Source organism: Macaca thibetana, chromosome 7, assembly GCF_024542745.1.
Source record: "Macaca thibetana thibetana isolate TM-01 chromosome 7, ASM2454274v1, whole genome shotgun sequence".
Taxonomy (NCBI): Eukaryota; Metazoa; Chordata; class Mammalia; order Primates; family Cercopithecidae; genus Macaca; species Macaca thibetana.
Window position 1 is genome coordinate 115,837,415 of NC_065584.1, and position 15,348 is coordinate 115,852,762.

Below are 15,348 nucleotides of genomic sequence, written 5' to 3' on the forward strand. Positions count from 1 at the left end.
GTAATCCCAGCACTTTGGGAGGCCGAGACGGGCGGATCACGAGGTCAGGAGTTCGAGACCATCCTGGCTAACACGGTGAAACCCCGTCTCTACTAAAAAATACAAAAAACTAGCCGGGCGAGGTGGCGGGCGCCTGTAGTCCCGGCTACTCGGGAGGCTGAGGCAGGAGAATGGCGTAAAAACTCGGGAGGCGGAGCTTGCAGTGAGCTGAGATCCGGCCACTGCACTCCAGCCTGGGCGACACAGTGAGACTCCGTCTCAAAAAAAAAAAAAAACTGCTTCAACCTTTCTGAGTATATATGCATGCATTGTGGGAGTGAAGTTAGAAATTAAACCGGTTGTATGCATAATAAAATCCTAAAAGATACTTAATTGATTTCAACCATGTTGACCCAAGCTGTTGCTTAAACAATTGCAGACGCGAGAAGAGAGATGAGTAGTAGTGAGAGATGAGGTCTTACTTGGTGGGACTAAGAACTTTGTCTGAAGTGAGGCTGCTATCAATTTGAATTCTAGTTCTTCCTTTCTCTTGCTTTAGAAATGGGGAAGTGATTCAGTCACCTTCGAAAGCCTTGATTTTCCCAAGTTTAAAATGGAACAAATTGACACCAGTTCATGCTTTACCAATTTGTAAAGTTAAGTGCCTCTCAAAATTCTCTTTCCTCTCTTTGAAGAGAGCTGAATCTACTGATTACTCTCTTTCTTAGAGAATGTATGGAAAGAGAGAATATTTAAATATTGACCTTGCACTTTACACTTACTATTTCTACCAGCTGTATCCATTAGTAGGAAGATGGAAAGGGAAAAGAGTCATGTTCCTGGACTCTGCCCCTGATTATCTCACGAATGTTTGGATCTGCACATAGTAGATAATGGGTAAATTAATTATTAAAAAATAGTGGTTTTTGGCCAGGTGAGGTGGCTCACGTCTGTAATCCCAGCACTTTGGGAGGCCGAGTCAGATAGATCACGAGGTCAGGAGATCGAGACCATCCTGGATAACACAGTGAAACCCTGTCTCTACTAAAAATACAAAAAAATTAGCCAGGCATAGTGGCGGGTGCCTGTAGTCCCAGCTACTCGGGAGGCTAAGGCAGGAGAATGGCGTGAACCTGGGAGGCGGAGTTTGCAGTGAGCTGAGATCGTGCCACTGCACTCCAGCCTTGGCGACAGAGCAAGATTCCCTCTCAAAAAACTTTATAGTCAACTTTGTAATGTTTCATTATTAAATGGTGAAGAAAATCATTAAATAATACTAACCTTAACTTTCATAAACCTGCAATATGGCCTCCCTTTGTTTGAAATGTATTGATAGGCAGCATATTTAAATCAGATACATATGATTAAACATATAAAATAACTTCTTACCTTATGACTGGTGGTGATGTCAATGATTTGCTATTATTTTTATCACATTACGTTTGTTTTTATTAAGACTTTCATTGTTTTTATTGGTATAATTTACATATAGTAAAATTGACCCTTAGTGTACAGTTCTGAGTTTTGACAAGCGTACACAGTCATGTAACCACCACAATTAAAATACAAGACAACTTCAATACAAAAACTTTCCCTTACACCTATTTTTAATCATCCCTGTGCCCTCACCTCCACTTAACCAATGATATGGTTTCTTTTTGTACTTTTTTGCCTTTTCTAGAATGTCATATAAATGGACTCATATAACATGTAGCCTTTTGAGACTGACTTCTTACACGTAGCCTAATGTATTTGGGATTTCTCCATGATGTTATTCTATCAGTAGTTTCTCTTATTGCAGAGTAGCATTTCATTGTATGAATGTATAATTGTGTGTCCATTCTCCAGCTGTTGTATATTTGGGTTTTACAGTTTCCATTGATTATGAACAAACCTCCTTTAGTGTACAGATTTTTGTATGAACATAACTTTTTATTTCTTTTGGGTAAATACTTAGGAAAAGACTTGGCTGTGGGTCCCATGGTAACAAGTTTTAAAGAAATGGTCAAACTCTCTATACCATCTAACACCGCCACTGGCAGTGTATAAGAGCTCCAGTTGTTCTGTGTCCTCATCAGCACTTGATACGGGTTGAGCATCCCAAATCTGAAATCTAAAATGCGAAATTCACAACTTTTTGGTGATGACGTCATGTTTAAAAGAAATGCTCGTTGGAACATTCTGATTTTTGGATTTTCACATTATGAATGCCAAACTGGTAAGTGTAATGCAAGTATTCCCAAATCCAAAACATTTGAAATCTGAAACACTTCTGGTCCCAAGCATTTCAGGTAAAGGATACTCAATCCGTATTGTGAGATTTGAAAAGAAAAAAAAAAAAAAAGGCTGCGCACGGTGGCTCACGCCTGTAATCCCAGCAATTTGGGAGGCAGAGGCTGGTGGGTTACCTGAGGCCAGGAGTTCGAGACCAGCCTGGCCAATATGGTGAAACCTCATCTCTACTAAAAATACAAAAATTAGCCAGACATGATGGCCCACACCTGTAGTCCCAGCTACTTGGGAGGCTGAGGCAGGAGAATTGCTTGAACCCAGGAGACAGAGGTTGCAATGAGCCGAGGTTGCGCCATTGCACTCCATCCTGGGCAACAGAACAAGACAAACTGCCATTCAATGTGTACCTAGTGGTATCACATGTGGTTTTAGTCTGCTTATCTCTAAAGACTCATGATCTCTTGATGTGCTCATTTGTTACCCATATATCTTTGGTAAAATGTATTCAAATCTTTTGCCCATTTTTAATTGGGCTTTTCTTATTGAGGTTTTATAACCTTGTGGCAAAATACAACATAGACTTCACGTATTCCAGTCTGTTGCCTATTTTTAAGCCCTATGTTGCTTGTTTTTTAGTTGTTGAGTTGCAGTAGTCTTTATATATTTTGGATATTAGCCAGTTATTAAATATATGATTTGTAAATATTTTTTTCCTTTCCATGGATTGCCTTTTTACTCTGTGATTGTTCTTTTTGGTACACAGAAGTTACTGAGTTTTGAGAGGTTTTTTTTGGTTTTTGATTTATTCATTTATTTATTTATTTACGTATTCAGGATACAGGTTCTTTATCAGGTATTATTTTGTAAATATTTTTTTCCCATTCTGTGATTTGCCTTTTCTTTCTCTTAATGACAGTATCTTTTGCAGTACATGCTTTAAGTTTTGATAAAGCTCTGGCCAGGTATAGGGGCTCACGCCTGTAATCCCAGCACTTTGGGAGGCCGAGTCAGGCGAATCACTTGAGGCCAGGAATTTGAGACCAGCCTGGCCAACATGGTGAAAGCCCATCTCTACTAAAAATACAAAAATTAGCTAGGAATGTTGGCATGTGCCTATAGTCCCAGGTACTCGGGAGGCTGAGGCAGGAGAATCGCTTGATCCCAGGAGGCAGAGGTTGCAGTGACCTGAGATCATGCCACTGCACTTCAGCCTGGGTGACAGAGTAAGACTCCGTCTCAAAAGGAAAGATAGAAAAATTTTTGATAAAGTCCAGTTTGTTAATTTTTGCTTTTATCAATCATGCTTTTGGTTTTGTATCTCAGAAATCTTTGCCAAACCCAAAATCAAAAAGTTTTTCCTCTGTTTTCCTTTAAAAGTTTTATTTCTGTTAATTCTGTTTGTGCCATGAGATACGGGCAGAGAGTTTTTTTTTGTTCATATAGATGTCCAGTATTTATTTTGAAGAAGCATTTTGTTTGAAAGGTTACACTTTGGCTGTTTAGTTGCCTCTCTCCCTTTGTCAAAAATAAATTGACCATGTATTTCTGGACTCCCTTGTCTGGTCCGTTGATCTGTGTGTCTGCCTTTTTTACCACCTACTTCTGTATCTATTACTGTAGCTTTATATTAAATGTGGAAATCAGGTAGGGCAAATCCTTCAAATACTTTAAAAAATTATTTTGGCTATTCTAGCTCCTTTGCCTTTCTGTATAAATTTTAGAATAATTTTGTCAACTTTTATCTTCCTTCCATCAAAGAAAATAAAACCTGCTGGGATTTATTGGGATTGCATTTGAATCTACAAATCATGGGAGAGAATTAACATTTTAACAATATTGAATATTCCAAACTCTGAATATAATGTTATCCCCTCATTGTTTTATTTCTTTAATGTATTGTAGTTTTTGGCAAATAGATCCTGCACACATTTTGTTAGGTTTATAGTTAAATATGTCATGTTTCTTGGTGCTATTGTAAATAGTTTTTTTTTTTTTACTTCAGTATTTGATTGTTCCCTGTTACTGTGTAGAAATGCAGTTTGTTTGTTTGTTTTTTAATAGCAACCTTGCAGTCTTAAAATTACTAGTTGTAGGAACTTTCTTGTGTAGATTCCTTGGTGTTTTCCTATGTGTAGGCAGTCATGTCATCTGTGTATAGAGGCAGTTTTTTCCCTCCTTTTGAATGCTCTTTATTTCTTTTTCTTGTCTTCTTGCACTAGCTTGAACTTTCAGGATGTTGTTAATTAGGAATGGTGAGTAGGCATACTTACCTTACTCCTAGTACTGGGTAAAAGCTGTCTTTCATCAGTAAGTGTTTTTTTGGTTGATGCCTTTTGTCAGGTTAAGGAAGTTCCCTTGTATTTTTGTTTTGCCATTTGTTAGATTGAGGAAGTTCCCTGTATCTGGTGCTAGAGTTTTCTTTGTGGGAAGGGTTTTCATTACAAATCCAGTTTCTTTAACTTTGTATATAAATATTCAGGTTATGTGTTTCTTCCTTGTTACAGTTTTGTTTTGTGTTTTGGTAGGTTGTATCTTTTTTTTTTTTTTTTTTTTTTGAGACAGTCTTGCTGTATCACCCAAGCTGGAATGCAGTGGTATGATCTCGGCTCACTGCAGCCTCTGGGGTTGAAGTGCTTTTCCTGCCTCAGCCTCTCGAGTAGCTAGGACTATAAGCATGCGCCACCAGACCTGGCTAGTTTTTGTGTTTTTAGTAGAGCTGGTGTTTCACCAGGTTGGCTGGGCTGGTCTTGAACTCCTGTCCTCAGGCAGTCCTTCCACCTCAGCCTCCCAAAGTGTTGGGATTACAGGTGCGAGCCACAGTGCCTGACCGGTAGTATCTTTCAAAATATTTGTCTTTATCATGTAAGTTGTTAAAATTACGAGCATAACATTGTTCATACTATTCCCTTATTTTTAATTTTGGATTTTGGATGGTTCTGTAAGGCTGTTTTGTTTTGTTTCATTATTTATATTGGTAATTTGTGTCTTATTTCTTCGTCAGTCTGGCTAGAGGTTTGACAGTTTTATTGATCTTTTCAAAATACCTGCTTTCGTTTTCATTGATACTCTTTATTCTGTTTTCTGTTTCATTGATTTCTGCTCTTATTTTAATATTTTCACCCTTTTGTTTACCTTGAGTTTCAATTAAGTTCTTTTGATAGTTTTTTGTTTACTAGAAGTGAGATTATTCATTAGAGACCACAGGTGCAGTTTGCTATTACCACATTATATCTTTTCCCTACTACCTTTTCAGTTTTTTCAATAAGCAAAATAACATAAGACACCTTTAAATTAGCTGAAGTATGTCTTCCCTTTGTATGCTCTTGCTTGGTTTTGTTAGGAATTCATGTGTAGGAAAATAATGTATTTACCACAAACCTGTGTCTCATTAGCTCAGGGAAAGTGAGAAAGATCCTGAATATTAAGAAAACAGAATCTGATTTTTCTGACCTTGTTAAAAAGTGTCATACCAATTCATCGTGGTAGGTAATGGCTCAGGCAAGTCTGTTATGATAATGCCTGCTTTAGATGATTAGTGCAGCTTCCATTTTGTACCTGGCTTCTTTCTGTGCCTCAATTTTTTTTTTTTTTTTGCCATGAGAGGGCAGCCCAGAAAATGTCATCAGAAGATGCATAGAGATAAGAGAGGTATATAACTAACAATTCTTTGGTTGTTAAATATACTAACTGTTGCACTAGGAAAATAGCTGAGTTTCCTCTGAGCCTTATCACAGAGAGACTATGACAAAATCAAAGTCCTCACCAGCCATCCCTCCAGGAATGGTTTTTTGGTTGTTTTTTGTTTGTTTTTGTGTTTTTTGAATTAAAAAAAAAATAGATTTTCAGTGCAAGTAGTAATAAAAAGTCTCCACTCAAAGAAAAGCCCAGGACCTGATGGCTTCACTGCTGAATTCTACCAAACATTTAAAGAAGAATTATATCACTCCTACTCAAACTATTCCAAAAAGCTAAGAAGAGAATACTTCCAAATTCATTCTACGAGGCCAGTATTTCCCTGGTACCAAAACCAGACAAAGACACAACAAAAAAAGAAAACTACAGGCCAGTATCTTTGAACAGAGATGCAAAATCCTCAAACCAAATTCAACTACGTATTTAAAAGATCATTCATTGTAATCAAGTGGGATTCATCCCAGGGATGCAAGGATGGTTCAGCATACTCTGATATGGTTTGTGTTTGTGTCCCTGCCCAAATCTTATGTTGATTTGTAATCCCCATTGTTTGAGGAGGGGCCTGGTGGAAGGTGATTGGATCATAGGAGTGGAGTTCTCATGAATGGTTTAGCACCACCTCCCCTTGCTACTGTATAGTGAGTGAGTTCTCATGAGATCTGGTTCTTTAAACCTCCCTGCTCTCGTCTCTCTCCTACTCTGGCCATGTGATCTGTGTGTTCCCCTCTTGCCTTCTGCCCTGATTATACATTTCCTGAGGCCTCCCCAGAAGCAAAGCAGATGCTGTCATGCTTGCTGTACAGCCTGCAGAATAGTGACCCAGTGAAACCTCTTTTTTTAAGTAAATTGCCCGGTCTCAGGTATTTCTTTATAGCAGTGAGAGAACCACCTAATACATATTCAGATCTGTAAATTCAATACATCACATGAAAAGAATGAAGGACATAAAACATGTGTCCATTTCTATAGATGCCAAAAAAGTATTCAGTAAAATTCAGCATTCCTTCATGATAAAAACAACTGGATGTAGAAGGAACATGCCTCAACATAATAAAAGCCACAGACAGATAAACCCACAGCTAGTATCATGGGGGGGAAATCTGAAACCTTTCCTGTATGTAAGCTCTGGAAGAAGGCAAAGATACCCACTTCACCACCTTTCTTCAGTGTGGTGCTGGAAGTCCTAGCCAGAGCAATTAAACAGGAGAAGAGAAGAAAAGGCATCCAAATTGGAAAGAAAAAAGTTAGATTACTCTTGTTTGCAGACAATAGTATCTCAAATTTAGAAACACCTAAGGACTCTACCAGAAAACTGTTAGAACTGAGGTTTAGTAAAATTGCAGGATACAGAATCAGCATATAAAAATCAGCATTTCTGTATGCCAAGAGCAAACAATCTGGAAAATAAACCAATAAAATAATCTTATTTACAGTAGCTACAAATAAAATACGTAGGAATAAACTTACCCAAAGAAGCAAAAAATTTCTACCGTGAAAACTATAAAAGACTGATGAAAGATATTGAAGAGGACACCAAAAAGTGGAAAGATACTCCATGGTCATGGATTCAGTATTGTTGGAATCAGTGTTTTAAAATGGCCACACTACCCGAAGGAATTTACAGATTCATTGCAACCCTTGTCAAAATACCAATGACGTTCTTCACAGAAGAATGTTTTGGGATTGGAAAAACAGTCCTAAAATTTCTGTGGAACCACAAAGACCCAGAGTAGGCAAAGCAATCCTGGGCAAAAAGAACAAAACTGAAGAAATCACATTACATACATTATGTGACTTCAAATTATACTCCAGAGCTATAGCATGGTGCTGGCACAAAAACAGACACAGACCAATGGAACAGAATAGAGAGCCCAGAAAAAAATCCACACATTTACAGCCAACTCATTTTCAACAAAGTCACCAAGAACATTGGGGAAAGGACAGTCTGCAATAAATGGTGCTGGGAAAATTGGACATCCACATGTAGAAGAATGAAACTGGACCCCTATCTCTTGCTATATACTAAAACAAATCAAAATGGATTAAACACCTGAAGTTATGAAACTACTAGAAGAAACATTGGGAAATACTGAATGTCATTGGTCTGGGCTAAGGTTTCTTGAGTAAGACTTCCAAAGAACAGGCAACCACAACAAAATGGACAGTGGGATCACGTCACGCTCAAAGCTGCTGCACAATAAACACTCAACAAAATGAAGCAACAACCCACAGAATGAGAGCAAATATTTGCATACTCCCCAGCTGGCAAGAGATAATAACCAGAATATATAAGGAGCTAAAACAATAGGAAAAAGAAATCCCATTTTAAAATGGGCAAAAGATCTGAAGCCCAAGAGCTGAATAGATGTTTCTCAAAAGAAGACATATGGATAAATGGTCAACAGGTATATGAAAAAATGGTCCACATCGCTAATCAGAGAAATACTCATCAAAACTATAATGAAATATTTCATCTCAGTTAAAATGGCTTTTATCAAAAACACAGGCAATAACAAATGCTAGTGAGCATGCAGAAAAAAGAGAACTCTTATATGTTGTTGATAGGAATGTAAACCAGTACAGTCACTATGAAGAATAGTATGGAGGCCGGGCGTGGTGGCTCACGCCTGTAATCCCAGCACTTTGGGAGGCCGAGGTGGGCGGATCACGAAGTCAGGAGATCGAGACCATCCTGGCTAACACGGTGAAACCTCATCTCTACTAAAAATACAAAATAAAAAAAATTTTTTACACAAAAAAATGGGGTGGGCATGGTGGCGGGCACCTACTAGTCCCAGCTACTCGGGAGGCTGAGGCAGGAGAATGGCGTGAACCTGGGAGGCGGAGCTTGGAGTGATCCTAGATTGCTCCACTGCACTCCATCCTGGGCAACAGTGCCAGATTCTGTCTCAAAAAAAGAAAAACAAAAATATTATGGAGGCTCCTCAAAAACTAAAAATAGAGCAACCATATGATCCAGCAATTCCACTGCCGAGTATATATCCCAAAGAAAGGCCTGGGTGCGGTGGCTCATGCCTGTAATCCCAGCACTTTGGGAGGACAAGGTGAGCAGTTCACCTGAAGTCAAGAGTTCAAGATCAGCCTGACCAAAATAGAGAAACCCTGTCTCTACTAAAATCCAAAATATTAGCCAGATATGGTGGTGTGCACTTGTAGTCCCAGCTACTCAGGAGGCTGAGGCATGGGAATTGCTTGAACCCGGGAGGCAGAGATGGCAGTGAGCCAAAATCACACCATTGCACTCCAGCCTGGCAACAGAGTGAGGCTCTGTCTCAAAAAAAGAAAGAAAAAGAAATCAATATATCAAAGGGATAACTGCACTCACATGTTTATTCCAGCATTATTCATGATAGCCAGTTATGGAATCAACATAAGTTTCTCATCAGTTGATGAAGGGATAAAGAAAATGTAAATATGCTCTATGGAATATTACTCAACCATAGAAAAGAATGAAATCGTATCATTTGCAACAACATGAATGGGACTGGAGGACATTACGTTAAGTGAAATAAGCCAGGCACAGAAAGACAAGTGCCACATCTTCTCACTCATGTGGGAACTAAAAAAAAGAAAAAAGAAAAAATGAACTCACGGAGACAGAGAGTAGAATGATGGTTACCAGAGACTGGAAGGGATGGTGGGGAATTGGGGATAGAGAAGACTTGGTTAATGGGTGCAAAACTACAGTTAGAAGGAGTAAGATATAGGCCGGGCGCGATGGCTCACGCCTGTAATCCCAGCACTTTGGTAGACTGAGGCGGGTGGATCACAAGGTCAGGAGGTCGAGACCATCCTGGCTAACACAGGTAAAACCCCGTCTCTATTAAAAATATAAAAAATTAGCCAGGCGTGGTGTCGGGCGCCTGTAGTCCCAGCTACTCGGGAGGCTGAGGCAGGAGAATTGGCGTGAACCTGGGAGGCAGAGCTTGCAGTGAGCCGAGACCACACCACTGCACTCCAGCCTGGGTGACAGAGCAAGACTCTGTCTCAAAAAAAAAAAAAAAAGGAGTAAGATATAGTGTTTAGTAGCACAATAGGGCAACTATCATTAATTTTTTATATATTTCACAGTAACTAAAAGAGTGGAATTGGAATGTTCGTGACAACAAAGAAATGATAAATGCTTGAGGTTCTGGATATCCGAGTTACCCTGATTTGATCGTTACACATTATACTTGTATCAGAATGTGTGACGTGGATCCCATAACAACTATTATTTACTATAATAATTAAAAATAAAAATATGTTTTAAATCTTTGGACAATGAAAGAGTCTTGCCAGTGCGAGCTGAGAGAGTTATGTCAAAGCATGATACCTTAATTGACTTCATTCTCTGAGGCTACAGAACGATACTTTCAACTGTCTCCGTCTTTTGGTGTTCTAAGATGGTGCCAAATAAAATTTAGACTGTCTAGAGCAGGGTCAGCAAAGTATTTATTTAAAGAGCCAAATAGTAAATAAGTATTTTAGGCTTTGCAGACCATAAGTCTCTGTCAAAAGTACTCAGCCCTGCAGCCGTATTGTAGAAGCAACCATAGACAACAGGCAAACGAATGAATGTGGCTGTGTTCCAACTGTGGGCCATAGTGTACTGACCACTGATTAGAGCAGTGGCCCTCCGGTTTTATTATAAAGAGGGATCAACTGCGCAGTCCCTACCCATCAAAAATTCTTAGTCTGTCTGGGCTGGGACCCCTAACACGTATTTTAAATGGGCTTCAGTTTGAAATGAAGGACTATGGCCTGTGGCATCCCACTTTTAAGCAACACTCACAGAGGAATGAGAAAGCTCGTTCTCTCTGAGGTGAGCAAGTGGGCTTTTGGCAGTGGTAGTAACTGAAGGGGATAATTTGAAACTATATTCTCTTGGCAATAACCTGGAGTATAGATACTCTGTATTGCCAAGTAAGGACAAATTCATATTCTTTGACATCTGACAGTCAATTTTATGAAAGTTGGAGGTCATTTTATTAAAAAGCCATTTAATTGATGAGAACCTATCATTTTCTGCTATTTACTGTCTAAAATAATATATGCTTCATTCTTTCATTTGTATTTCCAGAAGGTACTTTCTTCATCTTACATTTTAGAAACCATTGAAACCCTATTCATTCTTAAAGACTAAGTAATTTTTTGGTGTTCCACTGTGTGCCAAGCACTGTTGCACTCTTGTAGGCCCTGGAATTATATCAGAAAAAACAGGCAGAATTTGCCTCCTCATGGATTCTGATCTCTCTGCTGGTCCTCAGTGACAGTTGAATATGTACATCGGATAGTTGTTTACCCCATCTTCTACTACATGATAACTTTCACAACGGTTGGAAATCTTAAGTCAGTTTTCTATCCCCTTAGTGCTTGGTACCTAGTTCTGCCCCAAAAAACTGAATTCTCTAGGACACCAGTCATGTTGAATAAAAGTCACTCTTGGGAGGTCTACAACAGCACTGCCCAGTAGCAGTATAATATAAACCACATATGTAAATTTAAGTTTTTTAGTCTTCCTATTAAAAACTGTAAAAAAAAAAAAAAAAAAAAAAAAAAAACAGGTGAAACTAACTTTATAATAGGTCTTATTTAGTATGTACAAAATATATTTCAGCATGTGATAAGTTTAAAAATTGATGAATTGAGTCCTACAAAATTGTTCACTTTTCAATGTCAGCACCTTTCAGGTAATGCTAGCCATACTTGAAGTGCTTAATAGTCACATGTCTAATGCTTATCATATTAGTGTAGGTGTGTAGCTTCAGATGGTAACTGCATGTGTTCATCTCTCCTGCAGCTGTAACACACCCACACCTTTTCAGCTTTCAGATACTCTCCCTTAGAAAATGCATACATTTTTCTAGTTCTTTGGGAAATAAAGTGAATTCCTCAGGAATGAGTTGCTCATCGTTACTCTGCTTTTTCATTTTCTTTTTTTTTTTTTTTTGAGACGGAGTCTCACTCTGTCACCCAGGCTGGAGTGCAGTGGCGCGATCTCGGCTCACTGCAAGCTCCGCCTCCCGGGTTCACACCATTCTCCTGCCTCAGCCTCCGAGTAGCTGGGACTACAGGCGCCCGCCACCTCGCCCGGCTAGTTTTTTGTATTTTTAGTAGAGACAGGGTTTCACCATGTTAGCCAGGATGGTCTCGATCTCCTGACCTCGTGATCCACCTGCCTCGGCCTCCCAAAGTGCTGGGATTACAGGCTTGAGCCACCGCGCCCGGCCGCTTTTTCATTTTCTAAAATAGAATTATGTAAAGGATTAAATGAGTATTTGTTTACTAAAGCATTAAAAGATGAGTATAGAAAGCAAGGAAACTAGGCAAGAGATAATTTTAAGGGTAAGCTAGTGAGTGTTTCAACTAAGGAGGTGATTGCCTAAGAGGTAAACTTGGGACAAGGGGTGCCAAGGCAATGCACTGGAGGGAAGAACAGTCATTAACAGACCCAGGACAGCTGGTTAACCACATGCAAAATAATGAATTTGGACCCCTACCTCACAAGATTTACAAAAATTAAGTTTAAATGAACCATAGGTGTAAGTATAAGAGCTTAAACTCTAAACCTCTTTGAAGAAAACAGGAATAATTATTCGTGACCTGGGTTAGGCAGTGGTTTATCGGATATGATGTCAAAAGTGCAGGCAACAAAAAGGAAAACAGCAGATACATTGGACCCCATCAAAATCAGAAACTTTTGTGCTTCAAAGGACACCATCAAGAAAGTGAGAAGATATTCCACAGAACGGGAAAAGATACTTGCAAATCATGTATCTGATAAGGGATTTGTTTCTAGAATATATAAATAATTTTTATAACTGAACAATAAAAAGACAAATCAGTTGAAAAATAGCAAATGATTTGAATAGATATTTCTCAAAGAAAATGTATGAATGTGCAATAAACACATGAAAAGATGTTCAATATCATTAGCCTTCAAGGAAATGTATATCAAAAAGTATAGTGAAATACTCCTTCACACCCATTAGGATGACTATACTCAGAAAGACAATAAATATTGGCAAGGATGTGGATAAATTAAAACCTTTGTACATTGCTGATAGGACTGTAAAATGGCACAGCTGCTGTAGAAAACAGTTTTGAAAGTTCCTCATAGAATTATTATGGGACATAGCAATTCCACTCATAGGTGTACACCCAAGAGAAATGAAAGCAAATGTCTACATAAGAAGTTATACATGAGTGTTCATGGCACCATTATTCATAATAGATCTGACTATTAGCTGATGAATAATGAATAAACATTTTGGTATATACATAGAATGGAATATTATTTAGCAATACAAAGAAATGAAGTACTGATTCATGCCACAACATTGATGAACCTTGAAAACATTATGCTAAGTGAAAGATGCCAGTCATAAAAGAACATATATTATGTGATTCCATTTATAAGAAGTATTCAGAATAGGTGAATAGAGAGTTGTTAGTGGTTGCTGAGTCTAGGGGTTTGAGAGATGATGGCTAAAGGGTGCGGAGTTTCGTTTTAGGGTGATGAAAATGTTATAAAATTTTGATGGGGTCCAGTGTATGTGTTTTCTCCTTTGTTGCTTATACTTTTGACATCATATTCAATAAGCCATTGCCTAACCCAGGTCATGAAGATTTATTCCTGTGTTTTCTTCAAAGAGGTTTAGAGTTTAAGCTCTTAGACTTAAACCTGTGGTTCTTAAAACTTAATTTTTGTAGATGTTGTGAGGTAGGGGTCCAAGTTCATTATTTTGCATGTGGTTAACAAGCACCATCTGTAACCAGTGATGGTTACAACTATGTACGTACTAAAAACCATTGAATCATACACTTTAAAGAGTGAATTTATGATATATGAATTATATATCAATAAAGTGATAAAAGAAATTTTACTTATCTGTCAAGCAGCTCCAAACCGCTATCTGATAGATGTAAGTATTTAAGCTGAAGCAAACATGTAATCTACGATACACTCCCTTTATCTGTAGAAGGCTATTATTTGCACTTACAGAGTGCATTATGAGTTTTTCAGATCCTTCATTATATTTGTCTGTGAAGTAGGTGTTAACCATGTGAAATAAGGTGAGTCTCAGAAACGTCTAGTAAAATGCCCCTTAAGAGCTAGAACTTGAACCCAGGTTTGGACTCAGCATACTGTGCTCTTTATATTTCATATATATATGTCAGGTTTAATTTACAGTTTTTAAATGTGGCTGGCACAGTGGCTCACACCTGTAATTCCAATACTTTGGGAGGCCAAGGTAGAGCATCACTCTAGGCCAGGAGTTCTAGGCCAGGAGTTCAAGACCAGTGGAGGCAACATAGTGAGACCCTGTGTCTACACACCCCCCAAAAATTTAGCCAGGCATGGTCGTGTACACCTGTAGTCCCAGTTATTTCAGGAGGCTGAGGCCAGAGGATCACTTCAACCCAGGAGTTTGAAGTTACAGTGAGCTGTGATTACACCACTGCACTCCAGCCTGGGCAGCAGAGTGAGACCCTGTCTCTAAAAAGCAAAAAGTTTTTGGAACGTAATTTCTGAAATTAAGAACTCATATAATTCACATAAACTACACAAAGGTCTCTCTATACAGGCAATAAAGTGAATAAAATAAAGGGTAGGTAATTTGGCAAGGGAGGAGCCAATGTTTGTTTAGAACATTGATGGTGAGGCTAATTTTATAGGGAAAATGACAGTCTTAAAGAAGGGGAATTGGAGGTATTCTGTAGGAAGCTGGAAATAGGAAAATGGAACAGGAATGAGAAATGAAAACTATGATTTGGGAATCAGAACTTAAAGAATGACAGTAAGAATAAACAGAAGGACACACACAATTTGACTAGCCAAGGGACACAAGTGTTAAAAAATCGAATCAATCTGACAGTCATAGAAGATTGAACCATGTTTTGAGAACTACCGAATTGGTAGAAAATTTGCAGTGCTTGGGTCTTGTGACTTCTCATCTGTTTGGGCTGACCACTAATTTTGAACAGGCCTTTAAAATCTTTTGAGACCCCCATGGAATCAAAGTATATTAAAGTTGATAACATTAAAATCTCTCTTATGCAGATGAGGGAACTTAAATCTATGGAGGTCTTACATAAGGTCATGATTGGCACACAGGACCCAGGCCTGCTGACTTCACCTGTAAGAAGGGAGCTGGAACAGGCAATTGCTGAGGCTCCATCTGGTTTTCAAATTCTGTGATGTCAGTGGCCACTGTGAAAACAAATGGCTAGAACAGGTCCCATTGAATGTTAATTGAAACTCCATTGAAAAGTTAATTGGAAGAATAAGAGGAGAAAAGTAAGACTGGAATTAGTGAGGAAAGTTATAAGTTAGCTGATTGTACAAGTTTGATGTGGACAAATGGGAGAATAAAACAAAAGGCAACAAGTGGAATCCTTAAGTAGGTAATTGGGCATATTCAATAGGAACAGAGAGGA

At 38.5% G+C, this 15,348-nt stretch overlaps 1 protein-coding gene across 9 annotated transcripts in view; it reads left to right on the plus strand.

Moving 5' to 3' along the window:
* Window positions 1-15,348, plus strand: part of TJP1 (tight junction protein 1) — a 274,243-nt gene that overhangs the window by 168,119 nt on the left and 90,776 nt on the right. The gene's annotated exons all lie outside the window — the stretch shown is intronic.